This window comes from Schistocerca nitens, chromosome 6 (assembly GCF_023898315.1).
Source record: "Schistocerca nitens isolate TAMUIC-IGC-003100 chromosome 6, iqSchNite1.1, whole genome shotgun sequence".
Classification (NCBI taxonomy): domain Eukaryota; kingdom Metazoa; phylum Arthropoda; class Insecta; order Orthoptera; family Acrididae; genus Schistocerca; species Schistocerca nitens.
In genome coordinates this window covers 647,905,769-647,921,340 of record NC_064619.1, presented here as the reverse complement: position 1 = coordinate 647,921,340, position 15,572 = coordinate 647,905,769, and positions in this window count along the sequence as shown.

Below are 15,572 nucleotides of genomic sequence, written 5' to 3'. Positions count from 1 at the left end.
GCGGAGGTTCGAGTCCTCCCTCGGGCATGGGTGTGTGTGTTTGTCCTTCGGATGGTTTAGGTTAAGTAGTGTGTAAGGTTAGGGACTGATGACCGTAGCAGTTAAGTCCCATTTCACACACATTTGCACACTTTTGATAACGAGGTGATTTTGGATGGAGAACTTTCCTGATCAGCCAAAATGCACACTTCTGCAAGCAGGGTCTACGGCAAGTCCTCTATCGTCGCAAAAAAATGTACTGTATTTATCGTGAAGGAGGACTATGGCAGCAGTTTAATTTTTTTGTCGTGATGACAGAACATCATGACTGCCTCTCGTATAAAACAAAAGTTCATAAAAATAATCGGTGTGACTGGAACCGTCACGGGCAGCCCTGCGTTTCTGCAACTGTGGTCTGAAAGTGACAGTTTTAAGTCAACGCTGGAACAACTAAACGGAGGAAGTCCGCCTTTTGCTGCCGTTGTGACGTGCGCACCCCGGCCGGGCGTGGGTGGGTTGCCGTCCAGCGGTGGAATTGTACGGACCGGGGTACAAGCGTCGCGCCGCTGTATAGCCCGTGTTCCGCTGATCGCAGGACAACTCTGTCAGGTGATTGACCCGATTGTCGGCCGGACATCACGAGCACCTACATTCCCCATCCCCCCTCCCCATTCCCGAAAGGAACAAAGCGGGAATAAAGCCAACAAAACAGTGCCGTACGCCCGGCCATGTTTTTGTAATCACGCATACGTGGCCACACGAGCACAAAAAAACCCTCTCTCTTTCAGAACAAATATGCGACGCCAGTTTCATCTCTCGCACAAATAACAGCTGCCAAAACCAACAGCAACGACTGCCCAGCACTATAATACCCGCGACCGCGACCCGCTGACCGCCGTGCTGTAGGCAGCCCGCGCCGCCGCCTGTGTGTCTAGCAACCGTATTTACTGCGGCCACGGACACGCCGCTGGAGCTAAACGAAAGAGTGTGGCTGATAGTCTAACAACTACAAGTCAGTCTCACAATGTCACTTCTACAATACAAGTAAATTAAACTGATTTACTATGTTAGCTGTAATTATACCTTGAAACCTTCCCGTCTCTTCTATCTCTCTTTTGTTACGCAAACTCCCCTTCCACAATAACCTATGAAACCTTCCCTTAGCTATTTATATCTCTTGCTTAATAATAACAAATGAAATCTTCCCTTTGAAATTGATTCTCTTTCTCAATCTTCGCATACAAATTTAATTGCTGCTTATTAAAAGTGATTTTCTGATTATTTCGACACAACATAGAATGTGTCGTCGCCTTGGGCCTCAGTCGTTACCTCCAATAACCCAGAATTGTTCGTTACCTTTTTTACAGTTACTGGATCGCCATCTCACTGCTACATCGAACTGCAACATGAATATACTTACTCTGTTTAACTATACTCTGTTAGCTGCTGGTGGGCTGTCATAATAAGTGGCTGTATTTATTACCAGAGCTGACGTTATTCTTTAATTAATTTGACTGAAGTTACGTAATTCATAGTTAAACTTTTTATTGACAACAATAAAATTTTGCGAAGATTTACGTTTATGGTTTTTGGGATGCATTATAATCAGTAATGCAATATTGGTGGCAAAAATTAATTATATTCTGAATGAAATTATTTTACAAACGTTCAAATGGGACTTACCTTTAACATTAATCTTACAACCAGCATTGCGCAAATATACCTTCAGTAGTCTTGAGTTTCTAAAAAAAAAAAAATTCAACAATATTAGTTCCTCTTATGATAATAGTTAGCTGATGTCTCTGTACATCCGTTTACAATCTCTTGTAAATTATAGCTGGTGGCTGGCAGGCACACCGCTCCTCTCAACCTCTCACTTCAGATCTGCTACCGACTCTCTTCAAATGGTTCAAATGGCTCTGAGCACTATGGGACTCAACTGCTGAGGTCATTAGTCCCCTAGAACTTAGAACTAGTTAAACCTAACTAACCTAAGGACATCACACACATCCATGCCCGAGGCAGGATTCGAACCTGCGACCGTAGCGGTCTTGCGGTTCCAGACTGCAGCGCCTTTAACCGCACGGCCACTTCGGCCGGCGACTCTCTTCACTTCTCGCTTACTATTGACTTCCTACGAACGCTAAAGTGCGGTCTCTCCCGCCGACAATGCTTTCTGGTGCAGACAATCCCTGCTACCATTACAAAATGTATCAATTGCCCGGTCTTTCCAGCTCTTTTCTTAAAATGTATCCATACGCGGTCTCTCCCGCCCTTTTTAAAATTATATCAATGTGCGGTCTCTCCTGCCAACAATACTTTGGTGCAGACATTTCCTGCTACCACAATTATTTCCAACGTGACAAATATTAATTATTCCTACTTCATCCTATTAATAAAATATAAACATCTTTCATAAATTGTGGTTTGACAATAGACAATAGAAATATACACGTCTTACAACCTTTACTTAAATTTTTCGGTAAGTGGTTTTTCCTGACATATATCGACGTTGTTACTTGATATCTGGATCCACCAATAGCAATTATTCTATCATTTATCCAAACATCGAGACATATCAAGACCTCAGCTTTAAGCAGTGGTAAGGGACACATTGTACTTAAAACAAAGTATGTTGTTTACTTTGTTCATATTAGATGATAGCTCCACAATAAACTGAGAAGCGGCAACTGTTTATAATTTCAGATTGCCACTAACGGCAAATTTGTCAGGGTGTTTGCATGTGGACACTGCTAAATGCCATAGGCATGACTGCTGTTAATAGTAACGCTCCCAGCGTTCGTGCCAGAGAGATGCTTTTCAGGAAGTGTTTCTACAAATCTGCCCATTATTTGGGTAACTATGACCCAGATAAAGAACCTAAATATTTTCCTGAACGCAAATGCGCTTCAAAAGTTCTTGCTAATCACGTGCATGCGAATAATTCTTAAAGCAAGTCGATTATATTAAATTGTGTCCCTTACCATTGTTACGTGAGTTTAAGTTACACAATGATGGCAGAAATGTTAAGGGCCATCCTTAACACTGAAACTTCTTGGCAGATTAGAACAGTGTGCCGGACCGAGACTCGAACTCGAGACCTTTGCCTTTCGCGGTCAAATGCTCTACCATCTGAGCTACCGAAGCAAGACTCACGCCCGGTCCTCACAGCTTTAATTCTGCCAGTATCTCGTCTCCTACCCTCCAAACTTTACAGAAGCTCTTCTGCGAGAGGCGCAAGAGCTTCTGTAAAGTTTGGAAGGTAGGAGACGAGATACTGGCAGAAGTAAATCTGTGAGGACCGGGCGTGAGTCTTGCTTCGCTAGCTCAGATGGTAGAGCATTTGCCCGCGAAAGGCAAAGGTCTCGAGTTCGAGTCTCGGTCCGGCACACAGTTTTAATCTGCCAGGAAGTTATATATATTGAACTCATACTCAGGTGAAGCCATGGGGAAAGACTAGTAATTCAATAAAATTTGCCAAACCCTCGAAAATCAGATCTCGTACTAGCAGGCATAAAGGCTAGAAAAAGAAGAAAGGAAGTATCATTTCAGTCAGACGTAGCTTAAAATTTCCTGATAGGACATTGCTTTGAGTCCTTGCGTTGCTCCTCCACTCCTATTTAGACCATTTTAATAATGCGGACAATCTTTTGTTGTTCCTTCGGACTCTTAGCCAGCATTGGTCATAGCGAAATAATGCATTGCTAAACAAGAGCTCGTCTCCCCACATATCGTTAGCCTCGTATTATGTCTTTGTGTGTTGTTGTTGTTGTGGTCTTCAGTCCTGAGACTGGTTTGATGCAGCTCTCCACGCTACTCTATCCTGTGCAAGCTTCTTCATCTCCCAGTACCTACTGCAACCTACATCCTTCTGAATCTGCTTAGTGTATTGATCTCTTGGTCTCCCTCTACGATTTTTACCCTCCACGCTGCCCTCCAATGCTAAATTTGTGATCCCTTGATGCCTCAAAACATGTCCTACCAACCGATCCCTTCTTCTAGTCAAGTTGTGCCACAAACTTCTCTTCTCCCCAATCCTATTCAATACCTCCTCATTAGTTACGTGATCTACCCACCTTATCTTCAGCATTCTTCTGTAGCACCACATTTCGAAAGCTTCTATTCGATTCTTGTCCAAACTGGTTATCGTCCATGTTTCACTTCCATACATGGCTACACTCCATACAAATACTTTCAGAAACGACTTCCTGACACTTTGTGTGTATTGTGTGTATTGTGTGTATTGTGTGTATTGTAAACAATTTCACAAAATACAGCCAATCGCTACCAGATTCCAGAGCAGCAGGATGGATATAATTTTGCCGCGTTGCTCCCGTAATGACATCACGGTCGCCAGTGTTGTTGAGAAGGCGCACATCTCCGGCAATTAGGGCGACGTGAAAGCGATAGACCGGCCTTGGAAGTTGAGCGCTCCGCCTTAAAACATAATTATCTTGAGCCGGCAACCCAAGCCAAGCGCCGCGCCCCTCTGCGTGACACTGAAGCTAGCGCGGCGCCCCGCGGCGAGCAACCAGCCGTGATTAGTGGGCTTGTCTAGTGGGAGAGGGGGGAGGGGGAGTAGGGATGTGCTCGAGGAGACGCGGCCGCTGATAAGGTACGGCTACAGGTACCCAAGATGTTTGGTCTCCACTGCACAAAAGTCTTGGGTGTCGTTGCTCAAAGTGCTATTGCAAGGTGATACACATATACTGGTATTTCAGTCTCTGAAACCTATCTGAAGTCATCAGTGACACACATTTGACGTAAATCGTCAGAAGAATGAGTTGCAAAGTTGTGTAAATCACCGTGAAATGAAGAAAATCCTCAACCATACCTGTGTACTGTTATCTAGGGTGGGAAAAATAGGAGTAGTGATCGAAAACTTACCGTTCGAAGACCATATTAACTACTTACCAATGTATTCGTGGTTATACACCCGCATCGGAGTCGGGATGTGTTAGATACATGCATGTATGTATTCCGAGCTTGTGCTCCGTCTCTAATGATATCCATATCGACAGCACGTTAAACTCTAGAATGAGATTTTCACTCTGCAGCGGAGTGTGCGCTGATATGAAACTTCCTGGCAGATTAAAACTGTGTGCCCGACCGAGACTCGAACTCGGTCGGGCACACAGTTTTAATCTGCCAGGAAGTTTCACGTTAAACTCTAATCTCCTGCCGACCGCGGTGGTCTAGCGGTTCTAGGCGCTCAGTCCGGAACCGCGCGACTGCTACGGTCGCAGGTTCGAAATCTGCCTAGGGCATGGATGTTTGTGATGTCCTTAGGTTAGTTAGGTTTAAGTAGTTCTAAGTTCTAGGGGACTGATGACCACAGATGTTAAGTCCCATAGTGCTCAGAGCCATTTTCTAATCTTCTCTTTTTCTAGGAATTATATCCTGTTCGTTCTACTTCAAATGTCGTAACAGCACTGCATTCAACACACACAACTGTAGAAGGTCCAACAGTCAGCATCAATTTGAAAAAAATCCTATTCAGTGTTAGGCCCATTATAGTAAGATAATTATACAGCCAAAGTTTCTGTGACTGAGAATATTGCGGCCACATCCGTGGTGCAGCATCTCATCTATACTGTCACAGACGCGTTTCACATAAAGTAAGCGTGCAAAATTCTCCTGTTCCTTTGTTTCAACTTCGCTCTACCTCATAGCTGTGTAGCATCGACGTCTTGCTGCAGAATAACAGTGCCAATTTGCTCCTCCGTGCGTCTGTTGCAAGAATAACACAGACAATATCGTACCATGCAGCCACCGCTCCCACCCAGCTTGACTTCCGACTGTCCAGTGACATACTATAAACGTTACTCAGCAGAGTCTGAGACACTATGGTCACTGTCAACAGCAGCACTGGATTACGAATGAACTCGCATATTGCGATTATCATTCTTCATCAGCTGCACAATATTAAAAAAAAATGGAAAATTTTTGCCGGACCGGAATTTGAAACCGGATTTCCTGCTTCTCGCGAGCAATCAGCTTCACCACTTCGGCTGTTTCGGCACACTTCGAGGAACTGCTCAAATCTCAATTTGTCTTGGTGTCTACTGTACCTTGTGCTAGCACTAAAATACCGTAGTATACTGCAAGCGCTAGATAACGTAGACATCACGACAAATGGAGATTTGTGCTGCTTTCAGAAGATTGCTAGGATAGTCAAAGTTGTTAGGCGTCCGCTAGCGACAAACGGGAAACGTGGGTTAGAGTTCCGGTTCAGCACAAATTTTCATTTGTCCTTAAAGATTTGATGCGGAACCGTAATGCGAGTTCATTCTTAAAATAGCACAGTTTAGTGTAGGTTGTAACTTGATAACCAAACAAAGACTGGTTATATAGGGAACGCCTACCCAGGCGGCAGTAATTTAATCGGACTGAATACCGCTGCAAAGCGAACGAAACGTCGGCTTTGTGTTTGTTTAGGATTTAGTAATGGCATGGGCTAACAATGTATTTCATTCGAACATTCACCAATAATCCAATCTTAACGATCATGTACACTGTTCACTGGAGCAGCATAAACCAGGCTGTTTGTATGTCCCGAGAAGAGCACAGGAGATTCAGTTCCCACGAAATGGATGGTCATTCCAGTTGCGCCCCTATACATTACAAAGGAAAAGAATCGTTAACTGTCTTGCAAGGATCACATTATACCACATTCATCGCTTCGAATTTTGCATATTGAGCCATTTTTATGAGGAGACAATATTAAAAACTTCTGGTACGGCAGTAAAGGTCGCACAGTTGACGCCGAAGTCATTTTCCCAAACCTCATTTCTTCATCCCAAATGTCAATAAATGCTTGTTAACAAAACTTTCGTCGTTCTTAAGTGATTACAGTCGTCTGTTAATACGGCTACTTCTTCTTTGAATACCACAAACATCCTCGAGAAACTTGTATCATTACTTATGTGAACACCGGCATATATCTTAACGTCGTTGTGAAATACTGAATTTAATTCAAAATTGTACAAGTTCCTTAAATAATCTTTAACAAACCTTGTGAGAAACGCGAAATTTCCAGCAGGGGTACGTTTCTTGGTGTTTATTTGGGCCAGCATCAGAATGCAAATATAAAAGTTCGTGGGTCAGTCCTGAATCGGCCGTAGGATTCTTTTTGACATTTAAAGCTTCTGATTTTCACTTCACGGAGCTCTGTCGTGTGGAAGTGAGTGGGTAAGCAGTCACTTTAAAGTTGTGCGTAAATGGATTTCTACTGTAGCACAAGATCCTAAATGATAATTATAATATGTAATACAACACCTTCGTCTTTCTTCTGTGTAGTTACGGGATTGTTCGTTACGAATTCTTAGTCCTTGAACAAACCGGGTGATGGAAATGATACCAAAATTGTGACGGAAATGATTTCTTTAAATTTCAATTTTTTTTTCCACTGTTGTGCAATTCTAGTGGTATTTCTAATAATAAAGAATCGACTGAAACTCTTGTTAAATTCCTTCTGCCCTCCCACTGAAGGAAAGAACGAGAAACACATACGGTGTATCTTAGGCCTACGAGAAATCGACCCTTATATTACTCCATGCTCGTATACGAACTCCCCTTTTAGAAATCAACTAAGTGAGAATTCGATGTTTTGCTAGTGCTCTGTGAACCGGAGTATCTGGACAGTAGAAATGAATTATCATTGTAAAGAACGTACTACCTATTGGTCACATACATCCGGCAAGCGGACTGCAGTGACCAGTATCGGAGTGGAAAATGACGTGGGTGTCACGATTCGGCTGCTGTATCGACCGACGACTGTCTAATAACGTCGAAGTGTATTTGTAAAACAATGTTGACCCACTGGTAATGGCGCATTGTAATTCCTGCTACTTGCCAATTAGCTGGTTTAATTGCAAGTACACAAACACCACCCAACGATCCTCGGTCATTGTTATTTTCTCATACCGGCCCCGTAACTGTCTGTTTATTTTGGGATGACAGTGGAAACCGCAGCACTGGACCGAGCGCAAGGGATTGTCCACGGCACCAGGTTCGAGCTCTGCGGGAGAATGACTTGTCAACAAGAAAGGTAACTTTTACACACTAAGGAAATAAAACTCTGCAAACTCATCTCTCTTCCTTTCTTCCGAATAACACATATTTGTAATTTGTAAGTTTTTGTCAACGTTACATTCTTCGCAGCAATATGTACATGACAGCGGTAGCAGAACCTCGGAGAAAAATAGGAGTCTTGTTGATTCATACGTTTTTGTAAATTGCTTCCAGCTTTTAAATTCTAAAGTGCAACCTCTCCAGTAGCAGAACAGAGAAAGTCAGTTGTAGGCACCAAACAGTCGACAACAGATGCGCTGCAGTTCTCTGTATGTGCATGTTTCGGATATTTTAAGGACATGTATCAAAATATTCCCACAACAAACTTCGGGATGGAATCATGTCCGCCCTATGACCGGCATCACTATATCACACCGATGCTGTCGCTAGTAATAACGGCTAATCCACGCGGATGTCCACGGATGACAAAAATATTTATCGCTCGCATTGTACGGCAGAGCAAAAACGTTGACAGCCTGTCGTTCCTGATAACCAGCCTGTGCCCCTGTGTCTCGTATTAACTAACACACATCTCTGCAATGCCGCATATAATTAGCTTATCATCATCTTGCTAACGTACAGCTTTTCTACTCTTCAAAGCAAAAAACGTTGTCAGCGTGACGTTCCTGATAACCAGTCTGTGTTCTTGCACCTCGTATTAACTAACATTGGCCTCTTTAATTCTGCATATAATTAGCATATTAACATACTGTTAACCCACAACTTTTCTAACCTTTGTTGTTTGCGATACGTGTTCTTCCATAAAACTAGGCACAACGCAAATAGTGTAATTACTTTTCTCTTATCCCATACACATTGTTAGCAATTTTAGTTGTAAACTCAAAAATGCAAAATAAAGGCACATTGTTTTATTAATTCTATAAAGATCGGCAACTGATTTTACGTCCTAGGGGACCACAGTCACACCATTTAAATCAATTCGTTGTCTCCATGTGGTACTAAGTTTCTGTTATTTATTTCACTGTCGTGATTTTGGTTGAAGAGCCATGTTCAAGGGCAAGTTTAAAAACAGCTGATAAGTTTCAGACATGTCTGAATAATATGCCTTTAATAATGCGACAGAGTCTGTCCTGCCCAGTTTTGTGTAGTTGCCAGATCTCTGCAACAGACTGGCCCACTCCGCATTGTTACTATATTTTCATTCCTCTCCCCTCTCCAACCCGCCTTCCACCTCTCCCTTCCCGCACTTCTTCGAGCCAATAGTGTGAGTCGTATTCGTCAGCAAAGCTGGGTCCGCCAAATGGCTGTCAGATCACAACCCCCCCCCCCCCCCAGTTCACTAGGCATGCTAACCTTCAGACAGTCACTTGCATTCTCTACGACTCAGTGTTACAGTGAGTATATACAAACTTGAAAGGGGCAATGTCCTGATTATTATGATTATTACCGACTTTTTCTATTATAGATGATTATTCAGTTTATTATTATCTCTATTATCACATAATTAGTACAATTTATGACTCGGTATATCACTATCAGTCTGTTTAAGATGAATGTTACACTATGACATTACAGTGGACACACAAAAATGATGGGAAATTAAATACATCCAAGTGACATCACATGCTCTGTTTACATAGGAAACTTTCCCAGGACATGTATCTACTAGTATCATATAAAGAAATCATGTAACCAACTAACTACCAAATGATTCTTGCTGTTACTGTGTTATCGCGAAATATCGGAGAGTGTGCTACGCATACTATACACCACTAAGGATGGTAATCTTTTGCCCTAAGTGGACACGTATTTTTTTACGTACACTGTATCGCTTAGCGAAGAAAAAAATGAGCTTCAGAATTACGATATGCAGTGATATTACCAGTGTGTTGTCACCGCCAGACACCACACTTGCTAGGTGGTAGCTTAAATCGGCCGCGGTCCATTAGTACATGTCGGACCCGCGTGTCGCCACTGTCAGGATCGCAGACCGAGCGCCACCACACGGCAGGTCTCGAGAGACTGACTAGCACTCGCCCCAGTTGTACGACGACGTTGCTAGCGACTACACTGACGAAGCCTTTCTCTCATTTGCCGAGAGACAGTTAGAATAGCCTTCAGCTAAGTTAATGGCTACGACCTAGCAAGGCGCCATTAACCATTTGTAACGTTGCATGTACCTCAAGAAAGAGTCTCACTTGTATCATCAAGAATGCTGTATACCAAAGGACGATATAAAAGTTAAGTGTTCTAGTAGCTACGTTCTTTTCTTTATCACATTCATTACGAATCCTGTTCCAGACTTAACGCCAGACGGCGTGAGTACGCGTGCCCTTTCGGCTACTTCACTGTGGACTGGCTGCCTTAACAGTCCACTACAACCAGATGCAGTATTAATTTTGAGTCCAAGGATTATTGTAAGGGTGTTACTGTTCGCAACAGATAACATCGACAGCTCCTTAAAGCGTGTTGTGGAGAGTACCAAGATCAGTCAAAGCCGTCCCTGCTCCACTCGGGAATGGCACGTGGAGAGAATGATTGTTTGTAATCTCCCATATTAGCTCTAGTTTCTTATGACGGTCATTTCGCGAGACATATGCGGAAGGATATAATGTGTCACACAGAAGATACTCCCTAGGATGTCTCCAACATTAAAACTCCTCGTGGTATGCATATGAGCTTTACGAATATGGTATACAAAGTCAAATTGCTACAACAGAGACGTTGCATATCACGAGGACTTTTTACTGTTGGAAAAATCCTAGAGAGTACTTTACAGGTGATATAATACACATTGAATGAGGATGTTCTCCGCAGCATCAGTGAAGAGTGAACCGTGTGGGAAACGCTGATAACAAGGAGAAACAGAATGATAACACATGTGTCAGGTCATCAAGGAATAACTTCCATGGTACTGGAGAGAGCTGTACGGAAGGAAATTTTCAGTGTAACAGCTACTCCGAGATGAAGAAAATGAAACAGGAGATTTCGTGAAAATATCTCATTAATATGAACTGATATTGTGCCTCTATACAAAATAAAGAAGAATAGCCGTGTGAAGAATACCGTGGTCCATGTGCTTCAGTAAAAATGGCGACGAAATGCGCTTAATTTCAGTACCCGGTTGGCAATTAGGACGTACGCTGCTCTACTCATAGCTGAAACAGAGATTACGAGTAACTAGTATAGTCGCACGGAAGTTGGGCATTCTCTCCAGATGCCATTCGTAAGTAGAACGGGTATAATGAAAAAGCACGCCGCACGCCACGCAGTACCCGGTGCGGTATCGGGATGTGAAGTGAACTGTCGCGTCGCGTGTCCTGCGGGTCAGCCTGCGTGTCAGGGGGACTACTGCGCTGGGCCTCTCCCGCGGCTACGGCGAACGCCGGAGGCCGGCGCAGCCGCTGTGCAAACAGCAATGTCCGCCCGCGTTTATTGTTACAGAGCCAGCCACACGGCAGCAGCCGCTTTTTATTGCTCGTCCCACGCGCCCCTTTTCCGTGCTCTCTCCTGTCTAACGTTCCACATTGGCTGGCTACTTAACAGCCTTAGAGGCTCTGAGAATATTAATACAGGCCACTTCTGAGGGTAGAGACATCGCGAGCTTTCCTTCCTGTCTGCCCTACTGATTACACCACCATTATTGTCGACACACCTCTTCCGCAAGTTGTTAAAAACCCGTTACAGTGAGAGAGATTTAAATCACAATGAGGAATTTTAATAAGAATTTTGTAGTTGGTCGAAGTTTTAGACCTTACTTCGATATTAAAGCATGGCGAGGAGAACCGATACACCGTACCTAATCTCAATTGAAGATTGAAGGTTGGCTATGCCGAGCCCGTCTGAGGCGCCTCACGGTCCGGTCGGTCCGTGAGGCTCCCCCTCTCCCCCCCCCCCCCCCCCCATCAGAGGTTCAAGTCCTCCCCTCGCGCATGGCTGTGTGTTAGTTTAAGTTAGATTAAGTAGTGTGTAGGCTTAGGGACCGATGTCCTCAGCAGTTTGGTTCCATAAGACCTTACCACAAATTTCCAAAGAAAGGTTGGCTATCTAGCAGCTTTAAGGCCATATTTGATACGATCATTGATCAAATATTAAAAATATAAAGTTCTGTCACCACCTATTCACTAAATGGTGGAAAATTACATCAAAGGTTTAACAGGATAAGTCAAATATTAGACTTAGAAACTTTGTATATATCTTTAGGTTGTGTGACTCACGTTATGTAGTATATGAGAATGAGGGCACTTGGCGACTTCCTACAAACTTTACGGTTGACTTCAAACATCTTCGAAACTTTCTCTCTCAGACTTCCTCCGCAGAACAATGAAAGTAGCAAAGTTTATTGGTGATTACATTTTCGGTGTTCATATAATACAAATTAAGTATGAGGCATGGCGTTTTAATTTATTACTTATTTTCTACTAACTCTGTTTGCAATATATCCCGCACATAGTTTACATATACCAGTTAATGTACCTCCGAAGTTTATCATTGTACGACACATGATTCAGGAGAAATGACATCACAAGCATTGAGTTGCGAAAGAGATTTTCTTAAAACTAAACGTAAATTCCCGAGACTATTTACCAAAAAAGTCTCACATGATCGTATGGAAGGGTTATCATTGTTTTGGTTTAGCAGTGTCGGTTTTGACTTTTTTCATTAATCTCTTTGTGAATAATCTGAAACTAATGAAAGCGACATAATTAGGATTTTGCATCTTCAGTCGTAAAGCTTTTACAATGCTTGAAGTCAAATATTTTACACATTTTCTCATTTGTAAATTATTCACACGTCTGAAGCTGTTTTCTATATGGGAGCTAGATTCTTTAAAGGACTAGTGGTGCTAAGTAACTAGCTAGAGTCTAAAAGGAAATATGATTAGATTAGCGACAGGACTTGAGTGAAATATATCTCTGTGAAGTCGCTGACAGTACGAAATTATAGATCGTGATATAAAAAACTGATGGACGTGAAATGTCACTGGTACAGGTAGTATGACAAGCAGCCCATGATATTATCATGATCAATAGAACAAGCAATGTTTTAGAAAATTATGGCACTGCCAACTACCTCTCTCTGTGTGACCTATGAAGCGTTTGTGGTCTCTTATCTTCGAAGTACCTTGGGCCGGAATGTACACTCACCGGTGCATTACATTAAAGTTTTGCACAGAGTCAGTAATAATTATTAAGAACAATAGACAAGAATTATTATGAACTGTAGAGGACCATGAAAGGTTTGCGTTTTATATAAACAGTACAGGTGTTCCACAGTGAGACTAAAGCTCTCAGTAGTGGTAATGGTACGGAACGTAATGATGATAATCCAAGTCCGAAAGCGTGTCTGTTTCTGCGTCTGATTATGGTTTTGCATGTTACGTTACTTTACTGGTGCATCCATAATATTAAAATGGTATTTCGTCAATTCTGAAATTCCGGCATTTCTGCGGTTTGATTGGACAGCCACTGATGCTCCGCGCCAAAGCACGGGCTAGGTTTTAGCCGCTGATCACAACGAATCGCATACACATCCTGGCTTCGGTTGCGTCCCTAGCAGGTAGCATAGGAGCCGCACCTCGCTGCCACCTGTAAATCTCGCATATTTACACCACCTCGGCCGTCTCCGAGAATACCACCACCCTCTCTGTGGCATCAACTTGGCCACCTTTCCGTGTTGAATATGGGCTTGCTGCATGACAATGTTTAATAAAATATATCAGTATTTCACTAAAGTAGTATCGACGAGTAGCAAGACATTTATTTTACGAGTAAAACAGATTTTACAAAAAATATTTTCTTCTGCATCTCACACGATTAATGAAGGCACAGAGATCCAACACCCTGTTGGGTCCTGAATGAATCTTTCACTTTGCGGAGGACTGTGCTTTACTTTGTAAATTTCTGTAAAGTTGAAGCTAAGTGCTGGACCAAGATGCGAGTTCAGAACCTGACCGCAAAAGCCGAAGCTTTGAATTAGAATCCTAATTTGGCACCCAGTTTTAATTCGCCGGGAAGATTCATCACAATGGAGTCTTGTAATCAACAGTAGAATTGTTAATTGTGTTCTTATTCGACAAATATCAACTATTACTCGTTGATATCAGAACTGATTGAAATCCTACAAAAAAACAAAATTTTGCAGAGTTGATATTCATTTACAAAAATCAAGTTTTGCTTTATTCGGAATGTGCCAAATAGTAGTATTTTATTGGTCTACTTAGCAGTTTGCTAATTTCTGCCACTATTATTGGCTGGTTCACAGGAACTCTGCAGACTTCAATCGTCGTTGTCATTGAGGGTAAAATCGTCTGGATCGTTAGGCCACGTCATATTTCTTCTGTATGATCGACTTTTCGACGCCTCCGCTGGCACCTTTTTCGGGATCCCTTTGTGTCCACGACCTGCTGAACATCGTCAAAAACCAGCGTCGTGTTCTTCTCTTATAAAAGGGAGTTTTTCCGTGCTTATGTTGAATAAGTGGGGGTATTTGGGTAAAATTCCTATGGCTTCCATTGGTGGGCCAGCATCATTGGATACAAGCGAAACTGGCAGAGTAAGAGAGAGAGAAAGTTTGTCAAAAATATTGTTGTACGTTGTGATTCTTGAGTTTCTCCCGGCGTGTTTGATAATCAAAATATCCACGGGTGTACTGCCGGTCTACAGTGTCCAACGGGCACAATATTTCGGCGATCATACATGTCGCCATCATCAGGTGAACTGACGGACTGAGCTCCTGTGAACGTGCCGGCACGGAGATCCGTACGCTATGGTTGCTCAGAGGGAACTGGGTTCGGTCGCGGCGGCGGTTTGAGGAAGGCCGGCGTGTACCAGCTTCCGTGTCAATGTGGCAAGTCGTATATTGGTCAGACGATGCTAACCGTCGAGGATCGATGCCGTGAACACCAGAGGCACACTCGACGATGTATCCGAGCAAGTCGGCGGTCGCTGAACATTGTTTGTCGGAAAATCACGCTACGGAGTATGAACGCACGAGGATTCTGGTACAGACGTCGAGATACTGGGACAGCATTGTTAGAGAGGCCATCGAAATTCTCACCAATGACGACCTCATAAACCGTGACTGTGGCTATAATCTTATCAGGGCTTGGGAACCAGCGATTGGGTTAATCAAGAGTAAATCGAACAAACATATAGTTGCGACGACCACGGCGGACAGAGCCATTACTCCGACGTCATCTCAGACGCCGTCGCAATCTGTTCCACCGCGCGACCGTGGCGCGGACAGCGGAGGGAACGCGCCGCGGGCGGAGGGTATTTAAATTGGCCGCCGCCACCGCGACCGAACCCAGTTCCCTCTGAGCAGCCATAGCGTACGGATCTCCGTGCCGGCACGTTCACAGGAGCTCAGTCCGTCAGTTCACCTGATGATGGCGACATGTATGATGACCGAAATATTGTGCCCGTTGGATACTGTAGAGCGGCAGTACACCCGTGGATATTTTGATTATTGTTGTACGTTGTTTGAACTACTCGTTCATCGCGGCTGAATATTCAGTTCCTTGATGGAAGGAAGCCTGATGCCTACAGGTGTCCTCT